This window comes from Nuphar pumila, chromosome 1, assembly GCF_984573655.1.
Source record: "Nuphar pumila chromosome 1, dmNupPumi1.hap1.1, whole genome shotgun sequence".
NCBI lineage: Eukaryota > Viridiplantae > Streptophyta > Magnoliopsida > Nymphaeales > Nymphaeaceae > Nuphar > Nuphar pumila.
In genome coordinates, this window is record NC_143249.1 from 24,322,336 (window position 1) to 24,347,949 (window position 25,614).

Below are 25,614 nucleotides of genomic sequence, written 5' to 3' on the forward strand. Positions count from 1 at the left end.
GTTTATTAAACGAGTTAATCGTGTCGTGTCGAGTTAACCATTTAATAAATGGATGGGTTGTGTTCGTGTTTGCCACATCCAACCTGTTTAATAAATGAGTCATGTTCTTGTTGAGGTATTCTGACCCGCCAACCCGACCAGATAGACACCCCTAATTCCAGCTGAAATATTTTTTAATTGTTACAATTCACTTGAGAATCCGTATCAGCTGCTGATTCACCTGAATGGTTGGCGAAACGATTCAGGGCAATTTGTGGGCTCTGTAAGGGCTTGGGTGTCCGTGACCTCGCCGGGTTTATCTTGCAATGAGGTGGGCTCAGTAAGTGACCTGGTTCTCGGTCAGGGTTCGTCTTCATTAAAAAAACAAATGGGTGTCCGTGACCTCACCCGGGTTTATCTTGCAATGAGGTGGGCTCAGTAAGTGACCTGGTTCTCGGCGAGGGTTCGTCTTCATTAAAAAAATAAAAAAAACACACGGTATCGGTTTTGGGTTTAACGGGTCTATTCCGAGATCCGATCTATTGAAACATTCTACTATATAAGCTCTCCTCTCCTTCCATGTCGTACCGAACCAGAGAAGTTGACATCCGACCGGAAAAATCTCCTCCCGGCAAAGATTCCGACCGATCGTCTCGGATTTTCATGGCTCAAAGTTCTATCCGTCCGGCGGGATTTGGATCCTCCACGATAGTTCTTGAGGAAAACCCTAACCCTAGCGCTCGTCTGAAGCAACAGCAAACGGTCGTCCTCCGCCTGAACCGGCGGTCGAAGAAGGTCACCTGGAAGGAAGGCACCGTCGACAACGAGTTCCTCCAGAGGAAGAGCTCGAAGAAATGCTGCATCTTCCATAAGCAGAAATCGTTCGACGAGGACGTGAGCGACGAGGAAGAGGAGAGTTGCGGGGGCGATCTCTCAAACGAGAGGCACGGCAACGGATGCTGTAGCTCGTCGCGTTGATCGATTCGTGATGTGTACGTGAGTTCTTTGCGCTATGTTTTATGTTTTTTGTTACTGGTTGCGATCATGATTTTTTTACTTTGATATGGACGATTCGGGTTTCTATCCGTCTTTTTCTTTTTCTCGTGGTTTGTAGCTTGTTTTGTTTCTTTAGGAATTGCGATTTTTTCTTTTTTAGATTATCTTTGTGATGATTTTATCTGCAGATTGTATCCTTCCGATTTTTTGTTCAGTTGTTAATTACTTAGAATCTTTCTTTTTATTTGTTGATTAGGTTTACAATTTGCACGTTTGAGGAATTTAGAATTTTAGTTGGTAAGAATTTAGGGTCAGGATTGACGATCTAAAGTTTCTTAATTTTAGGTTTATCATACGTTTCTGGCTTGTCTATCTGGCTCACACGTATAAAAAGTTCACAAATTTTTGGATCATTTAAGATTTTATACTTCTTTTTCGTATGTTTTCCCCCTTTGATTATAATTTCTTATTCTGATTTTTTTTGTTTGGTTTGGCTAGAAATCTTGAATCACGGCAGGAATATTTTAACTGGTCTGGGGATTAATATTTCTTAAATTATTTATGAAAGGAAACCAGTATCCTGCGTCTGAAATAGATGAAAAATTACTTTGTTAGGATTCCATGTTTGAGAAATTGAACTATAAACAATAGAAGTATGATAGTATTGCTTCAAGGATCGAGGTTTACTGAATGGTAATGACCGATCGTTACAGAGTTACATCAATAGAGTGTGATTTTACAAGAAGAATGATGTTTATATACTTGGTATGAACCAGGCTGTACTGTACAAAGAAACTACACACAGAAGAAAGAAGAAAGAAGAAAGAAGAAAGAAGAAAGAAGAAAGAAGAAAGGGAATTTGGTTGTCAAATTCGAGATGTCCTCCCAAGGAATAAATACAAAGGAAACGGTTTCTATTTTTCTTCACAAACGATGAAATTGCTTCCTTTTTAAATAGACCATTATATATATATATATATATATATATATATATATATATATATATATATATTAGCTGTCCAGAACTTGGCTTGTGAGTTGCTACTGGTCATAAGAGACTGATGACACCCTTGGGCGTCAGTTGGACGCCGGATCCTTGGTATTACTGTGGTCCAACCTCATCCTCAACATGATCTGTATCAACTAGATAAACATTGTTGTTGAGAGTTGGAGGCTAAGTTGCCAAGTGTCTAATCTTGTAACATTGGAAACACTGATTTTCATTTTGTTGCTTAGGCCCTCGACCTGGCATTAAATGCAGTCCAGAACCCTTGACAAAAGCTTGGGATTTGAGTATACATGGTTGGGTTTGAAGTCCATGTAATTATTAGAGATTCCTCCCATGGTTGGGTCAAGTGGATGTGCCCCATTAAAAAAATGTACATTACCTTTTGCTTCAATTTTCTTTCAATTGTTATTACATACTAAAGGTTTGATTTAAAGAAATAATTGTGGCACAACTAAACTCACCAAAAAATAGTTATTGATTTGTTGCTTGGTCTTCCGAATCTAGATGTTGAGAGCAAGGCAATGGATTTGAACTCATTAATGGGCTTTGAGCTTTGCTGAAGTAGAATATACTGGCTGTAGGCATGCAGAGCATGACTAGAAAAGAAGAATTTTACTTGCATTAATTGCCACAATTTTGCCAATGTGCAAATCTTCTCCAAACCTTGGCGCTTGCGATTTCTCTGCAACTTGGCCCACTATGCCTGTGCTGGTACTCGATGCCAAATAGAAATAAGAATACCTTTTCAATTCTATAGAATTAGATGCCACTTGAGAAACCCTCCATTGTGCCTGTCCAGAGCAGTTACTTGAGTTGAGAAGGACCCAAGAACTCAAGATTGAGGCCATAGTTATTCATGCACTCTATGAATCTTTCCCCTTTTCACTTTACAAGTTCTGGTTGGTCTCATGCCAACATGCCTTATCATCTAGATCATGAAGTGAATCTGCAGATTTTCCATGTAAGTTGTGTCCAGGAGAGTCTCGATTTAGATGTGCAACAGCTTGTTGAAGTTTGAACTGTTTTGGAAGTAGTAGGTCATCTTAATTTGACCTCTATAAGAGCGGGTCTCGGATCAAAATGAGAATGTCAACTATAGGACTTATTTTTCCAATATTATGGTTTGGTTTTGGGTTGGGTTAGGTGGATAAGATGATGTTTGGATAGGTTTGAAGTTACATTGGGTACAAATTAGGTTGGGTTTGTGTTCATGTTGATTTGGTTCTGGTTTTGGTTTAGACAAGTAGAATGATAGGTTTGGGTTGGATATGATAGGCCATTTGGCCATATAAAGGTATATTTAATTAGTAATCCAACCTAAAATGGGTTGGATAAGGTTCTGGAACAAATTTTGTTGGTAATAGGTCTAGTTTATATTCAATCTAATTCTAAGCACAGTGATAAGGGTCTGGTTTTGACCCAATCCGGTTGGAACTTAGTTTTTGCCCAAATTTGAGTAGGCTCAATCTAGGTTGATTGGTCAGGGTCTGACTTGGTGTTTTCAAAGTGTTCGGATTGAGATTGGTGAATTTTATGGATTTGGGGGCAGGTTTGTACCCATTATTGGGTTATGAGGGTGGAAAGGTGGGAATGAGTTATCAGTAACAGTTGGGGTGCTCAATCATTGGCATGTATTTGAGACATGATCTCACTTGAAGTCTTAGACTCATGCAAAGTGCAGGCATGAACAATGTGCTGAACATTAATCTCATTTGGATGAGGAGAAGATTGTGATGTGCTGCATTTTGTAGAAAACTTGCAGTTTATAGAATGTAATACCTCATTAGCTGACCAGGTGGGCTCGATCCCACCTAGTTCGGCTGGGTTAGGTAAGGAGAGGCCCTTCTCCTCTCCCCACGTTAAATGCTTAAAGGAATGAGGGAGCTGAGGGACGAGCCTTTGTCCCTGCCGTCCCTGTGAGACAAGGGTTCGGGCGGGTTGCTGCCCGCCGGATGAAATACAGATAGGGACGGGGGATGACCCTGTCCCTACCGCCCTCCTAGAAGGAAGAGCAGAAGGAGACGCCTCCTTCTGCCCTCCCTCGCCGTCGGCAACCATTATTGCCGACAAGACCCTTAGGTGAGAGAGGAGGGATGCAGGGGAGGCACCCGCCTCAGCCACCGGCAGTCACTGCCGGTGGCAATTGGTCAGAGAAAAAGAGAGTGACTGCCGGTGGCAATTAGCCAGAGAAAAAGAGAGTGGGGCCTCGGGCCCCTGTCTCAGTTTAGAAAAAAGGGGGGGGGGGGGTCAAATCGACTCGGTCCGGGGGCTAAACTAGACAGAGTCGGACAACCCACTCGGTCTGGGAGCAACCAGACTGAGGCGGGATGGTCTGTACCCGACCGACTTAGTCTGGGCGCACTCCGGACCTAGTCGGGTCTGTCGGTAACAGACTGAGTCAGTAAAGGCTTTAAAAATAATAAAATAATATAATAATAAAAAATTACATATGTGATATATATATTAGATATGTATGGTGAAAACCGAGATAGTGACTGTCTCGGTTTCCCATCATGAGTTGGATCTGGTTGGACCAGTCACCAAACTTAGAACATATCTCGTTCATATCCAGTGGACCAAACAAGTCTGGTTTGGATATGATGGACCCAACTAGAACAGATTGAGTTTGGATCTAATGGGACCAAATTAGATCGAAACAAGTTTGGATTCAGTAGGACCAATCATAAGTAGATCCAGTTGGGTCTAATTCGAACCCAAATCTAACTTAATTGTCTATTGATACCACTTTGTACCAAACCCAGAATAAACTAGATTCGGATCTATGGTACCAGATCTGGATCCAGTATCAGAATCAGAGGTCGGATCTCTGTTTAAAGTTTGAGATCTATATCAAATAGAATTAGATCTGGATCCGAAACCGAATCAAGAAGATCCAGTTTGGACAAAACCTAGACCGAACCGAGTGTGAGTTAGGTTTTATGAATTCAGCTCTGGATGGGTCGGGGTTAGGTTCAGTTTTAAGTGGGTTCAATTTGGAACAGAGCACGGGTTAGGTTGAGTCTGGGCTAAGTTCAATGAATCTAGAATGTGTCAAAAAAAGAGAGGATAAAAGTATGAACATAAGGGGTTGGGGTTTCAACCTAATCCCCCAACCTCTCATGTACAGGAAATCACTCCTTACAGGTTGGTCAAAGAGTACAAACAAAATACATATATACTTGTTTTTAGTCGGATACTTAAGATTCAGATTCGGGTCAAATCTGATCCAGAATTTGAGGATCAGATTATGAGGGTAATTTGAATCTCTCAAGAATCTCGTTACCTTGATTCCGATCCGTGTGAAAGGTAAAAAAGACTGTTTTGTCCTTATTATACCCATTTAGTAAATCAGGCATAACTCTTCACTCCGATATCAGATTCATGTGATTTTTGGATCTCTGAACTTCTCTTCTCAAGAAGGATCCATTGGCATGGGGTAAGATGACAAACTCTGATAATGCGAAATTAGAGTTTGGCAAGGAGGATTAGGGGTATTTTTATAATTTTACACACAATGGGACTTTAATGATATTTTAGTAATTGTTGAGATTTCTGCTCATTTCAGATCAGGATTTGCAGGAAGACTAAGATTGTTCTTTAGTTTGAGATTTAAGTGATTCAGGTAAGTGAACATTTGTAAATTTCTCTCTAGATAAATAAAATACATGCTTGTTCGTGTATGCGTCTTGTTGTGTAATTCCATATGTTATAAGTATGTTAGTGATTTCATGTTTTGAGTAGATCAACTGAATGAAATGCTTAGGAATCAATATTTTTGATGTTTTCAGTAAGATGCATAAAGATTGTGACACACATTACATGTTTATTTTTAGTACTTGATCACGTTATGCAAAATGTCATAAGATGATATGACCCATATCATGAATGTACCATATGGTGAAAATAAAGATGATCTTCTGATATATTAATATGTTGCGAAAATGAATGCTTGAATTTGAGAAAGAAAGTAGAGTTTCAAGGTTCTCAGAATATGATTTATTTTGAGGATGTCACGTTTATACCTTGGAAGGGGTATTGTAAGTATCGTGACGTGACGAATTGATGATGTGCCTCTGTGATGGATGGTTATCCTTAGAGCTAAGAATTGTATTTCTGATTACATGCTAAACGTAGTTAATGAACATACATTTGATATTATATAAAACATCAACACTGATAAATGAAAGAAAAATGAAATAATGCACATAGGGTAACAACATAGAGAATAATGAAGGACTCTACTAGGAAGGACATGGTTTAGGGCTTTGTTTGAGGTATTTGTATCTCACTAGTGCCTGTGATTGTTGAGAAGTTTTTGGGTAACCCTTAGGAGTTAAAAACATTGCATATTAGGCATATGTAGAATGTAGCATGAATCACAAATCTTGGGGGTAGGCATAGCAGGTATAGCCTCTCGGGTTCTTCAACTAGCTACTGATGAGCATTTTTGGGCTCCCGACTTTCAACCGGTGAGCAAAGCTACAACGATTGTAAGTTTATAGTGTGGGCCGGTTTGGACTATGTTGTGGTGAGTGGTTCATATATTTGGCCAATATCGTAGACTCTGGAGTTGTCTACATGAGTTGCTACGTCCCAGGAAGCTATTTTCGGAATAGCCGATTAATGTAGAGTACGACATTGAGAAAGTGTACTTTGAAAATGAGGAAAGAGAATCAGTAAAGGGGGATAAAATACATAAACATGTGTGCTTAGTTAGCGAACTAAACTAAGAATAGGAGCTTAAAGCTCATTTAAGTTGTAACAGTTGTATCTTATTTTGTAAGTGAGAACTTACTGAGTTATAGACTCACCTCCGTTTGGTTACAACTGCAGGTTCAAGAGCAACTGCAGGCAGAAGGACTTGACGTGAGGACTTGGACTCAGCTACTGGTGGATCTAGAAGTACTTGAAGTACTTTGCTTTTATTTATACATTTTATTTTATGTTATTGTCATGTATTTGATCATTTTTCTCGGATGGACATTGATAATTGTGTTGGTGTTAAATAAATGAACTTGATGGTTATGTAAACCTTGCTATATATATAAAAGAAAAAAGAAATTCTGGCATGGTTTTCGAGGTTGTTTTGAAAATTTCCCTATGAGAATTAGCGTCCACGAACCCGGGCTCGAGAGGCCCCGGTTCGGGTCGTTACATAGAACCTGTTACTCATGAGAGGTTTCAGAGATGTTGATGGGTCATGCAACCTGGTGAGTGGTGCTGCAAATGAATGGATCTACAAAGCATGTTTACCTTGATTGTGTATAGTGGAAAAACTGTGAACTGACCTGTCTGCAAACATTGCATAGTCACTGTGGTTTTGTTGGTCAGATGGGATTCGGTATTCTTATGATGGCTTCTTAAGATTCTCTCCTCTTTTGCTGAGGTATCAATATCCCTCTTTTTTTTCCCTTCTGCTTAAACTCAGTTGGTTTTGCATCTTGTCATTAAGAATTTTTGTCTACAGCAGGCATTATGCAATTCTTTTTCTTCACTTTTCATCCAAATCTGTTCCTTACGTAGCAAAGTTATTATTTGGAAAATATAGAATTGCAAATTGAGTTTGAAACTGAACTATACATGTGATGAGGGTAACCATAATACCATGTTTGTGGTAGTGTTACGGGTCTCTAGATTTATTTTGGTGAGGATGAGGCCTCTTTCTTGTTCTTTATAAGCAGTGGGCAGTTTAGTCCTTCACACAGAAGAGGCATGTTTGCATGGTTGGCATTTTCTGGTAATCAGTAAGGGTGATATAAAAAGAGCCTTTCTGTGGATGGTGTAAAATTCAATCATTTTTGTTTCTCTTTCTTTTCAACAGTACCTTTCTTTTTTATGCCTTGAAGGTAGAAAAATGAATAATTAGCATATGTATGCCTATCTTCCTTCCACAGGAAATGAAACCTTTTGGGTTATTGAGCTACCTTGTTTTTACTTTTTGTAGGTGTACTTTTGCAGAGACCATGGAGTTTGAAAGGAACAAATGAAACTGCCAGGGTGGAACAATCTTGGATTTTTGCAATCAAAATCGCACCCAGCCGGTCAACTAGGCTCCTAGTCAATCTATGTGAAGGCCTCCTAGTTGGCTGGGCTCTACTCGACAGACTAGGTCGACCTTGACTAGTTGTTAGAATATAAATGCCCATTTTTAGAACATATATACCGAGAGGAGGGGGGTATTAAAACCCAAACTCTCTCTCTCACACACATTTTTCTTCTCCCTCCTCCCTGGATCCCTTCATCCTTCTTTTGTACCCCTTCTCCTCCTCTTCCTCCCCACACCTTTTCTTCTTCCCTTCCACACCCACTGCATCGTCAACATCATCATTATCTTCTTCTTCTCCTCCTCCTCCTCGGCCCCTTCTCCCCCTTGTTAACGCATGAATTTGTCCAATTTACACTGTTTGGGAGCCGGTGTTGGTGAGGAGATGAGAGGGGTGATAGGAGTGTTGATGAAAATGGAGATGCGGCTGGAGTTGTCAACAACATCCTTGTGAGGATGTAGTTGAAAATGGCCCATCTCCACTCCCAACACCAGTCTCAACTCCCAAAACGAGGTTCCCAATCATAGCCTTTTGTACATCGTAGAGTGTATATTAGGGAGTAGCAATTTATTTAATATCATCAAGAGCATTTTTTTTATAGGCAAGCTGGGGCTAGGCAGACCCTTATCAGTTATACACCGATACCATTGGGATTCAAACTTGCAACGTCCCAACACAAGGTGGCGTGCACCAGCTGCTCCTACCAGACAAGCGGAGCTCCCGGTGGTTTATCAAGAGCATTTGTTTATGCTATTTTTAATTCTTTTATGGCATATTTATATTCTTGTATTATTTATGCTGAATTTCTTCTTCATATGGCTTCATTTTAATTGTATCATATACTTATTTTTATTAATTTAGAATTTGTAATAAAATGCTTATTCTTTGATAAAAATAATTTTCTGAGTCCTTAGTTGATGCCTAGTCTCGCCTAGGTGCCAATTAAGGTGTAAAATTTTGCTCTTAAGCCGACATAGATATATGGTGTTTGTGTTATGGGAGATGATCTTATTTGTGTGTAGCCATTTTTCCGATGGTCCTAGTTCTGATTCTTATTTTATTTTTGATGAAATTGACATGGGATGTTCGCATTTTGCGGCTAACAGTAACTTGATTTCCATTTATAATTGCCTTGGTTTCAATTACAACTGAGAATAAATATTTACATACGATTCAAGCAACGATGCTGTAGACTCCAGCAGCATCATGAAATTCTAAGTAAATGGTGATGGAACTCTACTTGTGAAGAAAGAGTCTCTCCGGCTGTCCAAGCTATTACCAAGTTATAAACCGTCAGTCTGAACCCACATTTGGATCTTATTGAAAGAATTTGAGTGTGGAAATAATGTGTCAGATTTGGATCAGATATCAGATTGTATCTGATCCTTTTGCAGCTCTAAGTGGTGACATGTTTGAAAATTTTGTGAACAGATTCTTAGACAACTTTGGAGGGGCAGCTAGGGATGTCAACGGTTTGGATTTTATCTGATATCTGAATGAATACCACTCCATTTATTTGGATTTGGTAAGCCAACACCATATCCGATTATAAAAAAAGGTTAAAAGTTATCTAGAGCACCTAGGGTTTTTTCGCACTTCGGCGAGGGTTCCTCGTCATAAAAAAAAAAGCAACTCAAGCAGTCATTTGAGCATTTTTTAAGACAGCAGGGTCATGGAGACAGTAGGCCCTAGGATGCATGATGCATCCAGTGAGCTGAATACTTTGCTAAGTACTCAGCTTCAGTGCTAGATCACGCCTCACACCTTTTCCAGACAAGTCAATGCATCCAAAAGTTCTTTGCGAAGTTTTTTTTTGCTAGACCAAGGGAAAACCTTTCCATCACCAACGGCACATTGACTGCCCTCCGGTTGGTAAAACCCTTGAGGTCCCTCCTGCAACCTTGTTTGTATTTTTTCACATCAGAGGATGATTCACTTAAACTAGCTTTACTCTCAACACAAGCACTGGTGAAGTATATTGACTCATAGCCAAGAACTTCCAGCTGATGATCAAAATTAGTCCCAAGTCAGTGAAAAAATTGGCATCTCACTGATTCAATTGAAAAATCAGCCAGAATCGTTATTGCTTTTATTTTTGTGATATTGATGATATTTGTTCACTATTATATTATTTAACATTAAATTCATATTTTAAAATTTTATCAAACCCTATAAATCATCATTTCTTTCATTCCTAATTTCTTTTTTACCTTTTTACAATTTTCATGCACTATTGAAAAATAATAATATTTTTGGATAACTGAAGAAAACCACCTCGGCAACAGAGTCTAACTTTGGGTGGTCCTATCATATGCACAAACTGTAGTGGCTCGCAGTCTCATTGGTGTAAAAACCTTAAGATTCTAAGAACCCCTTGTCCACCAGGGAGCACACCCATCTTCAGCCTGGTAAGGGACATTGCACCAGTGGATTTCAAACTCATGACATCCCTTCAGCTTGGTGATGTTCAGGAGTCACCCCTACCAGATGAGTAGGGATGTAAATGGGTCAGACTCGGGTCGGGTTTAGGCATTTCCAAGTCTGACTTAATCGGGTTTGGTTACTGATTCAGGTTTGGATGAAATTAGATAAAACTAAACCCAAAACCTACTAGCTTAAAACCCATCATTTAATCGGGTGGGGTTTTAATTGGGTTCCAGGTTGTCGGATTCAGGTTTGAATGCAAAACACAAAACCAAACTAGAATCCAATTATTAAACAGTTCCTAAGTTTCCTACCAAACCTGAGTAAACGGGTTCAGTTCCATCGGGTACCAGACCCAAAGCCGTTCTGTTTACATCCCTACAGATGAGTGGAGCTCTTGCAGGCTTAAAAAAACAATTTTAAATAGGCCAATTAAGAAAAAACAATTCAATTCGATCCAAGTTGGCCGGATTCGGATTCAGAAACTGATTTTCTGACCACCACACAGACACACTTCCTCTAGGCTCCTCAAAGGGAACCTCACCAGGTATGATTTACTTTAGCATAAGGCTCATTTCTCACCCTGCAACCTTTTGCAAGAATGACATCATTTTCTCTGTATGAAGCCTATGATTGGTTGCATTATGTCGAATCACTTGAATTGGTATTAGCACTCACTCAAATGGAAAAAGGTGAATACCTCTAAAGTAGTTCATAAGATCTTTTTGTGGGTCCAAATGCCATAAAATTTCATCACAAGTATTCCATTTGCACAAAGAGTAGTTTCTCATGGTGACAATATCATATGCATCAAAACAACTTGAAGCAGCCTGAGAAAATTTGGATTTTCCATTGCTTCTGCAAATAATCTCTCTTTCTCTACATATATGTGCACAGATGCAATACAAGCATGCTTGCAATCTACACAAAAGTAAGTCCTCGATCATGAGAAGGAAAAGAAGCACCTTCTCGAGGGCAAGGAAGAGGAGCTGGCTGAGCTATGAAAGTAGGAACCTGCTGTCCTGGCATCAAGACAGAATAATCTGCCGGGTACGTTGTTGGCACCTGCTGTTCACACACAGCTCATTTAGACGAGCCCAATAGATTTCTTGCATAAAAAATATGTTTGAGAGTAAATGAAGAATAGCAGGATCGATGGCTCTAATTAGAATAGAGAAAACAATAGAATACTTTTGTGGAGGAATAAAAAATGCACTTATTTAAGGTGAGAGAAGGAGTGCCAAATAAAAGGATTTGGTTTCAGTGCTTGAACTGATGTAATTTGCTAGTTTCTGAAGATAAGAGGCACTTCTCTATCAGAGGTGATTCATGGCAACTAAGACGACCTCCAGTAGGCTGCTAGTCAGCTTAGAGTGTCTAATTCCGATTCAGCTAGCCAAGAAGCATATTATAGGAGGGTTGAGCAGACTATATAATTTGGCATGAAATAAGGCCTTTTTTTCATAACGAGAAAACAAGTAAACCATTTTAGTAGCTGAGAACCCAAGATATGTTTTTCATATGAGAAAACATAACAAGTGATCAATTAAACGAGTATACAAGCAATAACAGCTATTGGGGAGTACACATGCAATGCGGTTACCAACATTCTTCTAGAGCTTTTGGCCCATAGAAAACCTTTATTAATGTTTAGGAGATGGCCAGAAGAAGAAGATAGGATATCACCACACATGTTCTGCCATAAAAGCTATTGGTAGTGTAACAAAGTAGAATCTAATCCAAATTACCAATGATTAAAGAGGTCTTTAGATGAAAGATCAAGCACACTGGTAATACGGAGATGCTAAAAAAGAAACTTTTTAAGTCTTCATATAGATGAAAGTCATAATGCATAAGATCCATACTAGTGTGAGTCCAAAATTGCAATGTCGATATGCAATGGATGATCAATTTGCACATGGACATGATTTGGATGCAAATAAGCCCATACAATCAAATACAAAATTGCATAAAGGACCTATACAAACTTGCATAAAGGACCTGAAATTAAATGTCTAAGCATTAAAAAAGACTTTAACATATCAAAGAAGATGAGCCATGGGCATGCTTTGACTTGTTCCCATCTTCATGTTTATGACATGTTAAACCTATAGCTTAGCACGAGGAATTGTTTCTTTTGATTGTAATCCTATGCATATCTGCCAATCAAACCAACCCTCATCTTATTCTTCAAAATTCTTCCTCGCTTCTTTGCTTGTCACAAATTCACTCATTTTCTCATATACAGGTTGGACTAGTGGTTAGACCTAGCTCGGCACCAGATCTGCACTCAGACCCAGGTCGCATGGTGGGGTCACTAGCCCAACACCAGCTTGCAGAGTGCAGACCAAAAAGTTTGATCCTTTTACATATGCAAATGAATAAGATGGTGCACAAACAATGACAATGACAATGACAAGAGCATTTAGACAAAGAAGAAATACATCTTAATAATGCCTGATCAAGGTGAGTCACCTAAGTAATAAATTTATCATATAGAAAGAATAAAAGAATAATAAAATAAACATAACAAGGTTACACATGAAACTGACAAAAAAAAGTGACGGCAGGTACAAGCTGCATAGAAAATAAGAAAGCGAAAAAAGAACCATAGAGGGTTCCTTGTTTTTGTTCTATGTTTTATTAGGACCAGCCTCAGCAAAAAACAAAAAGCAATCTTTTCATAAACCATTTTCAGCCTTTTCCATGCTTGTAACAACATCCAAAAACATGAATTCCTCGAACAAGTCTCCCTACCAAGAGAAACATTTGTGAAAGAAGGGGGCACCAACGACCAAGTTCTAGAATAATTAGACTAGAAAACTGTATGAAATTTTGCATAGCTTCCCCAAATGATATCAGTATTTTCATTTATAAGCATAAGTGTAGATTATATGAGGTTGTGAGCTGTTAGTTCCATGAGCATGTGGAAACTGTTTAAATTGCACATACCATAAATAGTTACTACAAGTAGCAATTGTTAATTATCGGCCTTTGTGTGATTCTCCCTAATTCTTGCTGCATCTCATTGAAGAAATAAATAAGAAGACATGATTTTCTTTCCATGTTCTGTAAACAAATATTTACATTCATGGAACTGTATTATGATTATCATGCAATTTTATTATCTAAAGACTTTTAAAGATGATCACACCCCATTCAGAAGTCACTATAGACAGTCCACAAGCCATACGCTTGAGCTATCAGCAAAAGCAGCCTAGATAGGGATAAAACAAGCAGATTTTAGCAGTAGAATGCCTCAGAGATGTGGTTTCTCTCACCTTAATGAATGTGAGAGTGGACTGTCTTGAGTTGAACAAGCTAGAACATATAATCTCAAAATAAAACTTCTGTAAAACAAAACTCTGAGGAAGAACTAAAGGGAAGGCAACTTAGACGCCTAAACTCCGATCATTTTGAAAAGGCTCTCTCTCTCTCTATACACACACACACACGTGCCTACGCAGGTGCTACTTGTCAAGGTGACTGCCTGCCCTACCAGACTGGACGAAACTGGCATGAGCAAATATATGGTTCACTTGGATACATGCACTCAGGCACCCAATCAACAGCTGGATAAATACTATCAAATAACAGTCACAGAATATGATGCTCAACTAGCTAGAACAAATATGCACCAATAATCACCTATAACACGAAAGTTAGCAGTCCCGCACACATAGGACATACAAAATCAAATGTAGTCCCAAGACTGCATGCGTGGTGAATTCTTTTGAATACTGATTGTTAGATCTTGAATCCATCTTTAGCATTACTCAGAAGCAATCAGAAAGCAATTCCAAAAAAAAAAGGAAAAAATCAAACCTAAAGAAAAGGGAGTGAAAGAATCTTCCAGTTTAATGTACCACTATATTCATTTGGTCTAAGCTCATTTTGCAAGTAAACCTTTTCTTTTAAGATATGGATAGCACAATACTGTGTATACATACCACACAGTTGTTTAGTCTACCCATTTTGTAATTGGCACGCCTAAGAAACCCAGTCCTCAAAAGATACCAAGTTATAGCATCTTAGTTTAGCCCATTTTGCAAGCGCCACATCTAAGAAAGACGGCTCATGTCATGTTCGCTTGTATGTTCAACATGACAATCTCAACGTAAACAATGAACTATCTACACATGGTAACTTTAACTTTTAGAAGAATATAGACACATAAAATGAAGTTAATGAAAGAAGGGTCTTACAGTGCATGAGTGACCAAGTTTTCCCAGAAAATGCATTTGAGTCCTCGAAGGAGTAGAATCTAGGGATCTATCAGCAGCATTTCTAGAAAATGCTGTTCTTGGTCGGAGCAAATGTTCAAAGATTGCCATGATGAGAAACATTGATATTAATATGGCTGTGGCAACGAAACCAAAAGAAAGAGCATTTATGGAGCTGCCAAAATTCTTCCATGGAGCCTCCTGACTGGCACTTTCTAATACACCTGCATCTGGGCTGTTACTCCACGGCTTTGGACTTTCTGATCTGAGCTCATTCATGTTGCTCACTAAGAAGCTGGTTTTCTTCGAACAGCAGTTAAAATTTGGCACAAGCAAAGGCCCCTTCCCTAAAAGCCTACTGCAGAAGCAATCATATATGGATGCAACTGAAATTATAGGTTCTCATGAATCTGCGGAGCTTTCATCAATATGGAGCTGCAATTTTCATTTATGGAGTCATCGGGAAGAAGTTGGAATATAAAGTATACATCTTCCTTGCACCTCTAAATCATCCCCTTCACTCTATACTTGTGAATCAAGCCAAGAATATATTCCTTCCTTCACCTGAGCCATTACATAAAATAACTAATTACATACTAGACAAGAGATCTAAAGTCATGTATTCAACACCTTAGTTGAGAGCGGCTGAGCTTCAAGGAGAATAGGAAAATTCAGTACTATTGATGAACAAGTAAACATGGATAAGTCTGGTAATTATGAAAATTAAGCACCCAAAGCATATATAAATCAGTTCACAATACCCATGAATTTCACGTGACATGCAGTTTTCTGATAACCCATTGGGGCAGCTCAGTTTCGTTTAACAACTATGTAACTGTAGCCTAGAACTCAGCTGAGAATCCAAAGAAAATAAGTTACAAAGCCAGTCATGCAGTACAAAAATAGACAAACTCAGCCTTATTCTTCCGCACAACTTTCCCTGATTGAGCTTGAAGCTAAGTTGAATCTTCTGACTACCAGTTACATTTGAGCTCAACATCTAAAAATAACAGTTTTGAGCATTATGGTGTTATGGGAACAGATTAAATGAATCATCGCCAATGCCCCCAAATTAATCAAACAACAAAAATGCATAGCAAAAAGCATGCTACAACAAAGGCTGTTGAAGAAGATCATCCAAGTTAGGCTCAGAAAAACGTACAAATATCACAATACAAGTCTAGCAACTGAGAGGCAACAAAACAACAACTAACATAAGGAGGAAAGAAGAAAGTGAAGTTAAAGAAACCAACTTGTCAAATATGCTTTTCCTGAAAAAAAAAAACAAGACATATAATTCACTTACCCTTGGAAATTTTCTTGAAGTGTACAAGTTCTTGTCAGAACTACCAACAACTGAGCAACTTACATTATTATTGGCATGCTTCATTGCCAAATCACGTACAAAGTGAATAATCCTTTTTTCTGAATGACAGATTGGACAATGTGAAAAGATCATGCCCTAATGGTGTTCCACAATTTCTCACAAAGCCAAGGCCATTTGGGTAATAATATGAGATAAAGCATGGGATTTTCCTCAGTGTCCCATGTCTCACAAAGAAAAAAGGCTGCTCAAGTGCATAGAAAGGATAAAAGGCTGCAAATGTAGAGCATAAAATATGGCATCCAAAGTTGACAGGAATGTGGGAAAATCCCCCAAGCAACAATTTAAGGACCTTGGTATGCATAAAATAAAGGGAGAAAAACAGAATTTGAGATCTTACATATCTACAACGCAAGGACCATCAGTGCCATGATTTGAAAGTTGTTTTCCAAAAAGCAACAAGCCATAGCGCACGAGAGGAGCACACGGCAGACCTGCAGGCTGGATGAAGAAGATCAACCTCATTGATTCCTCACTTTTCCATTTTAATGATTAGAATAACCTGCCAAAAGGAGCCATCAACTTTTGTCAGATGCATATGCATATATAGTCAAGGGAAGAACAGTCACCAATCATCCCAAGTATATTCACCAAGACTTTAGTTCAGTGTTTTTCAGAAAACACAAACTTCAGAAATCCATTCTGAGCCTTATTTTCATAGCGTCAAAAATTATCTTAAACAACGCTTCCATTTATGACAAAAAGGAAAAAAACAAAAAAGAACGTTGCTGACTGAATCAGATATTATTTTAGGTATACACTAGCATTATTTTCGACTACAAATACAACACCAATCATAGGTCATGTTTCACAAAAGTAACAGAGACACCTATAGTTGCATTATATGAAACAAATTAAAGAACTATATATATATATATATATATATATATAATTTTAAGTATACACTAGCATTATTTTCGACTACAAATACAACACCAGATCATAGGTCATGTTTCACAAAAGTAACAGAGACACCAATATTTGCACTATATGAAACAAATTAAAGAACTATATATATAGCCAAAACAAGCTACCTAGAGAATTGCTGATACACACACTGCTAAAAAAGCAATATTTTATATTACTTGAAAAGGCACAGGAGCTCCATTTAGAAAACTCAGTCAACAACATAATAACTCTGTCTGAGACAGAAACTAAGCTTACCTTGACGCAACCCTCAGCACTTAAGTTCTACCTACAACCAACCATCTCATTCATCTCATAGGTTCTGAGTCTTCTTTCTGGGTATTTTGTGATACAGCTTAGAAAGAATTTTCTATCATTTAAAATGCATCTAACTATTTTATTCTTAATAAACAGTCTTTCAGTCATTTACTGAACCAGGATGGACTGCCTAATATGGGTATCTCGGCAACTGCTTCCCTCATATAATACAGACAAAAGATAAAAGCAAAGCTGCACTTTACATTATCTAACAAGGAAGGACATATTCTTGTAACCCACGAACAAACTCTGGACAAGGAATATACATATAATATATACATTCAAAATGCTCAAACTAGCATTTTAGGTACCATGATTTGCCACCTTTGTCAATAGCAGAAGGGTTATCAATTTAGTGATTTTTCACAAGGGAATATGTTTTGCTTCTCCAGCAAACGTCCACAAAATGAGGAGAAAAAGGGAAAGGAAAAGGAGGAAAAGAATAAAAGATGCAAAGATGAGGGAGTATATGTGCTTCCATTGGGGTCATTCTCTAAAACCCAAGGGCCCAGTGATGGTTACAATAAAAGCATATGTGCCAACCAAAAAGGATAAAAAGAGAAATAAAGCAAATTTGTCACTCTTTCTTTTTTATTTTTCTACCACATAGTCAAATCCCCCAAAGCAAGCATCCACAGTACACATGCATCAAAAGAAACACAATTTACATTTTTCTATAAAAAGTTGAACCCTACATCAAAACTCCATTCAGCGAGAGAGAGAGAGAGAGAGAGAGAGAGAGAGAGAGAGATTTCAGCCCAAAATATTGAGAAAAAAATTGCCAGGTTCAAGCATAGAAAAAACACAAAAACCAAAAGTATCTCAAAAAAAAAAAACTAAGTGGGTATCCATTAAGAGGTGACCAAATTATTGTAGAAGTAGTTACAAACAAAAAATTCATATATAAAGAACAAAGTTACCTACATCATGGTGGTCATGAAAAGAGATGCAAAGAATGGCGCGCCTGGCATTCTTTACAAGGGCAGAACAGAAATCCACTAGACTTCCCCTCCTGTGCGAGTGATGGTTTTCATCTCACTGTGCTGTGGAATGATGTCTCTCTCTCTCTCTCTCTCTCTCCGAAAAGGAGGGATTTTTTTTTCTTTATTTTTTCTCTCAATGCCCACCTTTTCCTCTCTCAGTAGAGCGAAAAGAGGGGATTTGTTTATTCTGCTTCCTAATGCCCCTGCATAAGTTGTCACATGCAAGCAGATGTAACCACCCACCGGTCTCACACTCATTCATGAAACCCCCACCTTCTCTGTAGCCTTTATTTGAGGAAACACGAGATCTCAAATGATAACCCCTATGACCTCCATCCATTACTAAACAACTCATGCAAATCATCTTTTTCCTGTTTTATTTTGTGTATGCTTTTCTATTGTTACTACATGAACGATTAATATTTGATGCTATTGAAGGTAGCGAACTATTGAATATAAATTATTTTTCTATATGTTTTTTATTTTCTTTTTTTTTTTGTAGATCTAGCTTTATAAATGTGATTTACAAGGTTTGTTTAGTAGAAAAAAAATAATCATGTGATTTTGATATATAAGCAGGTTTTTTTAGGACTTTAAAAATCGATGGCCTATAATGCATTGAAATTTTATGACATAAAAAAAAATATTTTTAGATCAAAATAACATGATTCAAGGTTTGGTCTTTAGCAAATAAATCATGTTTAACACCTCTATATGGTCAAATTGAGATGATAAAGCTTGAACTAACGTTTTTTGGCATAATAGTTATGTGCCTTGCTTTATTCTTTCTATATGCATCACGCATTAATGCATATCTTGAACACTAGCTTTTTTTGCTTTGGTAATTATAACATGAAAATACCAAAGGGGGGCTCTGCTTGTCTGGCAGAACAGTTGGTGCACGTCACCTTGTGTTGGGCCGTTGCAAGTTCGAATCCCAATGGTATGGTTGTATAACTGGTAGGGGTCTACCTAACCCCAGCTATCGGAATCATAATATGAAAATACAAACACTTGGGTTCATTCCAAATCTTTACATAGACGCTTTTACAAGTTTAATACACTATTAGGTTATTTTGTAAGCATTATGTGGTGTTGATGGCACATTTTCACCACATCATGTGCACTTTATGCTTTTATATTTTATTTTATGGACAAGATAATGTTTAAAAAGGTGAAATTAAGCATAAAGTGTACATGATGTGGTCAAATTGTGTACAATCAAGCATGTAGATCACATCAGTAAGGAGAAATTAAAAAACTAAAACATCTTAGTGCATACAAAATTTCACATATTGTTAGTTCATACGATTGAGTTACTTCTATCAATGGTGCCATACCAAACAAAAAAAAAACAGCTGGATTCAGACTTTGTAATTGTTTTGTCCAAAAACAAGGTGGTATCCCATGTGGTAAGCGGGGTCCTGTGCCAAGCTGAAGGCCCAGGTTCGAATCCCTCTGCCACATGGGGCTTAAGAGATATCTGGTAGGGGTCTGCCTAACCCCAGCTTACCTTTCAAAAAAAAAAGATAATGTTTGAGGTTTAGAGTTTAGGGTTTTAGTCTCTTATTGTGTTCCTTTATATAATATTTACAAGTTTAGACAAAAAAATTAATAAAAATGACTGTCATTTTTTGCCGTGAGGTGTCTTTGTAATTTTTTGTTTATGAAAGGTCTTATTAAACGTGGTGAGACTTATTGGCGTGCTGGTTTTTCTAAAAGGGTTGAGATCATTTCATTTTATGGAAGCTCTTTTGGAAAGAACCCAAAAAGGTTAAAACTCACCTCGCTTATAAAGGCTTGCATATTTAATAAGACCTCCCATAACAGAAAAAATGCTGCAAACTAAAGTTGCAAATAATAGTTTTTTTTTTTTTGGGCTCTTTTCATCTGACCCACATGAGTCGAACCAGCATAAGCACAAGAATGTGACCTAAAATTTTTCATTGTATGGACTCTGGGTGTGATGGTTGCAGTTGGCATTTACAATTTTATTTTTTGATCATTTCTTTTTGATACCTGTCAATTGAGTGACACTATGATGCTAGTGGGGTTAGTCTTCCTTTTTCCTCCAACAAGCTGGACTCACAAATTTTAAAATAGTAGGCTATTCTTTTTAGGAGAGAATAATCTAATGAATAGAAGAAGGGTTTCTAATATTCTCAACTAATCCATCTTCCTTTCCTATTTTCTCTTTCATGACCCTTTTTTTTTAGGGTTGAGAAACGGCCAAGCCATGAGTGGTTCGGCTCATTCGAAAAGAGCTCGTTCAAACGAATCAAACTCATAAAATAGGGTCAGGAAGCTGAATATGAATAATAGGTATTAGGCTCAGCTCAACTTGTATAAGTTGTTTGGGTAAAAAGAAATATATTTTACATGTAGTTTTTTTTGTAATTATATTTCTACCAGCTCCAAAACAATACATTTTTTCTATAAACAAGCCAGTTAGAACTTGGCTCGTTTAACTAGGACTGATAATCGGCTTGAACTCGGCTTGGCTCGTCACAAGAATGAGCAAAGCTTGAACACTTGAAGCTTGTCTAATGCAGCTCGTTTACCAGCCCTAGTCTTTTATCATTCCAATGCATTGTCTTTTTTTCTTTCATTAACTCAACTATCCCACAGTGCCTGGACATTATTTATTCTAAATAAACTTTAATCTCACTTGTCGCTACGCAGCAAAACAAAACCTTAAGTTAAATAATTCATTGCCAACACCATTGTCGTTTCAACTGAATTAGAACACTAAGGAGACAGGGATGCTCAATTCTAATGGAACGTATCTTACTAAAGTTATAAAATAAAATAGCTAATTTTGTACCTTTCTATTACTTCTCTATTTAATTATTGATTAAGGGCTCCTTGGGTATCATTTGATAAATATCGATATAATAATACAGTATTCCGAGTAGATGGTATGTTTGGCACCAGCTAAAGAATGTGCATGATCAAGCTTCATGATGTTGTTAGAGTTCACGAATTAGGGATGGAAATGGACCGGAGCAGAAGCAGGGGACAAGGTTTTTCACTCCCGCCCCTTCTCAAAATTTTGCCCTCCATCTCTGCCTTCATCCTCGCATGGGTTTTGATTTTAACCTCCACCTCCATCCCCGGTCTAAACGGGGCGAGGTGGGGTGGGGCCCGTTTCTCCCCATCCACTGCCATCCATAAAGGCATTTTAGTTATTTTACTAACAGGGATCGAGGATGGGTTGAGGCGGGGAAAGCGTAAATCCATCCCCTCCTCCATCCCAGCACGGGTTTTGATTTTAACTTTCATTCCTGCCTTCATCACCATTTCATGTCCTCCATCCCCGGTCCAAACGGAGCCAAGGCCCCGGTCCACTGCCATCCCTATCACTAACTTGGTCTTGCATGTGACACCCGTACGTACCAAAGGTTTCCCACTGATCAAAAAGCTCAAATAAGTCTACATAATCCGTGGTAAATCAAATTATGGCCAGCTAAAGTAGGTCTTGCTATTGTAACTTCTTTAAAATGGTCTAATTGGTGTGACAACCAAAACTCTAGCACAAAGCCTCTTTAAGTTTTTTTTTTTTACTCGGATAAACCACCCCAGGATCATAGATCTAATTCCAGTACTGGTTCTGCTTGCTGTACTTATGATCACTGTCCTGGCAGCATAAAACTCTGAGGGCTTACCCCTCTAAAAGATTGAAGGCCCCTCTTAGTGTGATTTGAACCCCACATACAATGGCCATCCATTAGATGCAATGATTTCACCATGGTAGTTACCTAGTATCAAAACTGCTATCTCTTTCATTATTAGTGTGCATGTCATCTCAAAGATTTGGACAGCTAAATTGCTCATTTGCCTTTCCTCTTTACCTTTTCTTTTGGTAGTGACCCACACCAACTTGAAAACCATTTAACATCCATACTTCAATAAATATTGAATGGGATATTTTACCAGTAACTGAGTTCACAGCATTTTCTGTTAGGCCACTAATGGGTTGCCATGCCAGCACACGCTATAAAGATTCCCGTGTTTGTGGGACACGACACGTCAAGTGACACCATATAATACATTCATCATTGTGTTATAGTTAGTGTTAGTTTTAATAATAAATATGGTTTCATATACTAGAATGTCAAAACTATATTTTTATCAATTAGACATTGAAAAAATCTGACCCCATATCCTTTTTTTTTCAAGAAAATTGTGTATTCGTGTCATATATCTCTCTATTGTCCACTTTCGCATCTGTGTCCATGTGACATAATTGTGCCCTTTTCTGGGCAATTAGTGTTCTTGGGTTCAGGCCTTGGTCAGGTTCCATGCATTTCAAAAAATGTGCCTCATATTCACAATCTTCTCCAACTAGATTGTAGATTGCAACGTAAGGAAGAAAGCTGTCCACGAGTCAGGTGTACAGTACTCAAGTTCTTAATCATTGAGTGTGGCCATCACTGTATCATGGTAATCTAAAAAATTCCCAAACAAATGTTTAGCAAAAGGAGTTTCACCTTTTATGTATTGTTCATCAGAAGGAAAAAAAAGAAACTCTCTCTCTCTCTATATATATATATATATATATATAGTAGGTGGTATCTGCCTACAAATTTTCTAGCTGCTCGTCAGCCTACCGGGTTTTTGAAGGATTTTTTTATGTTTTTATTAAATCTGAACATTTGGACATGCTTGATTTTATAGGAATCGACTCTTTGATTATCAGATTCCAATACGCAGGTTGGCAGAATCACTCTAAGAATAAAACCATGATAAAAAAAAAATAATGATTGGCAATTTGGCATCTCGCTCTCTCTAACTTTGCTGCGGAAATCTTTGGTGCCCTGCTGCTAGTGATTGAGAGGCTGCGGAGTTCTGCACCTTTAACCAAAGTACGTATTAAATGAACACGGGTAGAAATAACTCCAGAGAGAGAAAGGCACTGTGTGTTTCTGTCCTCCATTTATTTAGCACCCCACTTTCTGGTGACATCTTTTATTTGAAACAATTTTATAGTGCTGGGTGGTCGTCTGGCCACGATAGACAACAAATGTTTGTGGGCAAGGATGAAGACAGCAACCAGTGGGGGCAGTCGATGTTATACGAGTGATGGGGGTTGAGAAAGGTATCTGCAATAAATAATGTGGACAAAGAAACACCAAGGGCCGACAATGATCACCGATCCTTTCACTGGTTCTATTTTTTATAAGCTCAATCCTTAACTTGTGGCATAAGACATGATCCTTGGCTTTTATGTGCCCCTTCCATCCCACCCCTCTTACATTTGCCTCTCTCTCTCTCTCTCTCTCTCTCTCTCTATATATATATATATATATATATATATATATATAGAGAGAGAGAGAGAGAGAGAGAGAGATAGGGGGGGAGTAATGGGTCGGTGCTAAACAGCATGCTAAATAGGTTTATTGGGCTTTTTTCATTTTATTTTTAAATTTTGAGCCTATCTATGTATTTGATTTTATAGGGATCAGCTCTTGAATCATTTGATCCCAACACACAACAACAACAACAACTACTACGCCTTCATCCCAAAACAATTGGGGTCGGCGATATGAACCAAAAAAATATCATTTTGGGTCCTCCACATGAATCCTTTCTCCTCCAATCATTTCTATCCAATGCTATGTCCTCGGTGAGGATCAAAGCATTCATATCCTTTTCTATCATCTCCATTCAACTCTTCTTAGGCCTACCTCGACCTCTTTTGACTAATATATTTTTCTATTTGTCCATCCTTCTAACTGGAGCATCATTAGGCCTTCGCCGAATATGTCCAAACCACCGTAAATGATTTTCTCTTATCTTATTTTCAATAGATGCAACGCCTACCTTCTTATACGTATCTCCTCATTTCGAATCTTATCTTTTATTGTATTTTCACACATCCATCGAAGCATACGCATCTCAGCTACACTCATTTTTTTAATGCCTCTTGGCAGCCCGACATTTTGTACCATATAATAAAGCGGGCCTAATTGACGTCCTATAAAACTTTCCCTTCAACCGCAAAGACATTCTACGATCGCACAGTACTCCAGTTGCACTTTTCCATTTTATCCACCCAACCTTTATCCTATGGTTTACATCTCCATCTTCTCCAACATTTCGAATGATAGATCTCAAATATTTGAAGCAGTCATCCACCAATATTTCTTGCTCGCCAAGCTTCACTACACTCTCATCACTACTGTGTTGCTTACTAAACCGACATTCCATGTATTTTGTCTTACTCTTACTCAACGTAAAACATCTTGCTTCCAATGTCTGTCTCCATAATTCTAACTTAGCATTAACCCCAGCTCTAGACTCATCAATCAAAACAATATCATCAGTAAGCAACATACACCACGACACATGGGTGAATTTTTATAAAGTTCAAAAAATCAATGGTCCAAAATCTTTGTAAATTTTCAAGGTTCCAAACATCATTTTTTCATCCAAAACACATGATTCAGGTATGGATTCTTAGTAAATCAACCATGCTCAACACATTCATAAGGTTGGAACCGCATAAAAAGCACTGAAAAAGCTGAAAAACTCATTTAGCCTGCAGTCCATTACTCTCTCTCTCTCTCTCTCTCTCTCTCTCTCTCTCTCTCTCTCTCTATATATATATATATATATATATATATATATATATATATATATATATATATATATATATATATATATATATATATTATTCAAGGTTTGATCTTGCAAACAAACCATGTTGAACACATCTATGAGGTTAGTTTGAGTGATACAACTTGCACCTATGATTTTTAGCTCATTAGTTTGGTACTTTCATTAGTAGCTAATATTAATATATGGTTTAATATTGGTTATTAAGAAAGGTATGAATTAATAAGTAGAAAACACTTTTTAATTAAAAAAAAGTTAAATTTTAGTAGATCAAATATTATGGGTGTGATCTACATGGTTTGTTTAGTAATAAACTTGTTTTGAATCATGTGATTATGATACGTAGTTAGCTTTTTAAAGGAGTTCAAAAATCAACCGGTCATAATATGCCAAAATTTCATAACTCAAAATATCATATTTTTACATTAGATAAGCACGGTTCAAGGTTTGATCCTTATCAAAAAAACTATGTTGAACATATCTATGTAGTTAGATTGAATCGATACAACTTGCAGCTATGATTTCTAGCTCATTAGTTCCCAACATTCATTAATTATAGTAGCCAATATATATATATATATATATATATATATATATATATATATATATATATATATATATATATATATATATATTAGTAATGTTAAGGTGCTCTCAAAGCACTTACTTTCACCTAATAGCTGCTTCAAATTTTTAAAATTTGAGTGTTTTTGGTTGATCAGATCCTATA

At 37.7% G+C, this 25,614-nt stretch overlaps 2 long non-coding RNA genes across 4 annotated transcripts; one reads left to right on the forward strand and one right to left on the reverse strand.

The window, feature by feature from the left end:
- The first annotated feature begins 569 nt into the window (after positions 1 to 569).
- LOC149848378 (uncharacterized) lies at positions 570 to 7,053 on the forward strand. 2 transcript variants are annotated; one of them, XR_016432761.1, is made up of 2 exons: positions 570 to 975; positions 6,818 to 7,053. It is a non-coding gene; the product is annotated as an uncharacterized LOC149848378 (long non-coding RNA). The 2 variants fall into 2 exon arrangements; XR_016432765.1 differs by having other exon boundaries at positions 570 to 971.
- A 4,127-nt stretch (positions 7,054 to 11,180) lies between these two features.
- Positions 11,181 to 18,439, reverse strand: LOC149848379 (uncharacterized). Of its 2 annotated transcripts, none has more exons than XR_016432767.1 (4): positions 18,208 to 18,439; positions 16,400 to 16,561; positions 14,658 to 15,239; positions 11,181 to 11,517 (listed from the first exon to the last, which is right to left on the reverse strand). It is a non-coding gene; the product is annotated as an uncharacterized LOC149848379 (long non-coding RNA). The 2 variants fall into 2 exon arrangements; XR_016432766.1 differs by having other exon boundaries at positions 11,181 to 11,520.
- Between the last annotated feature and the right edge of the window lie 7,175 nt (positions 18,440 to 25,614).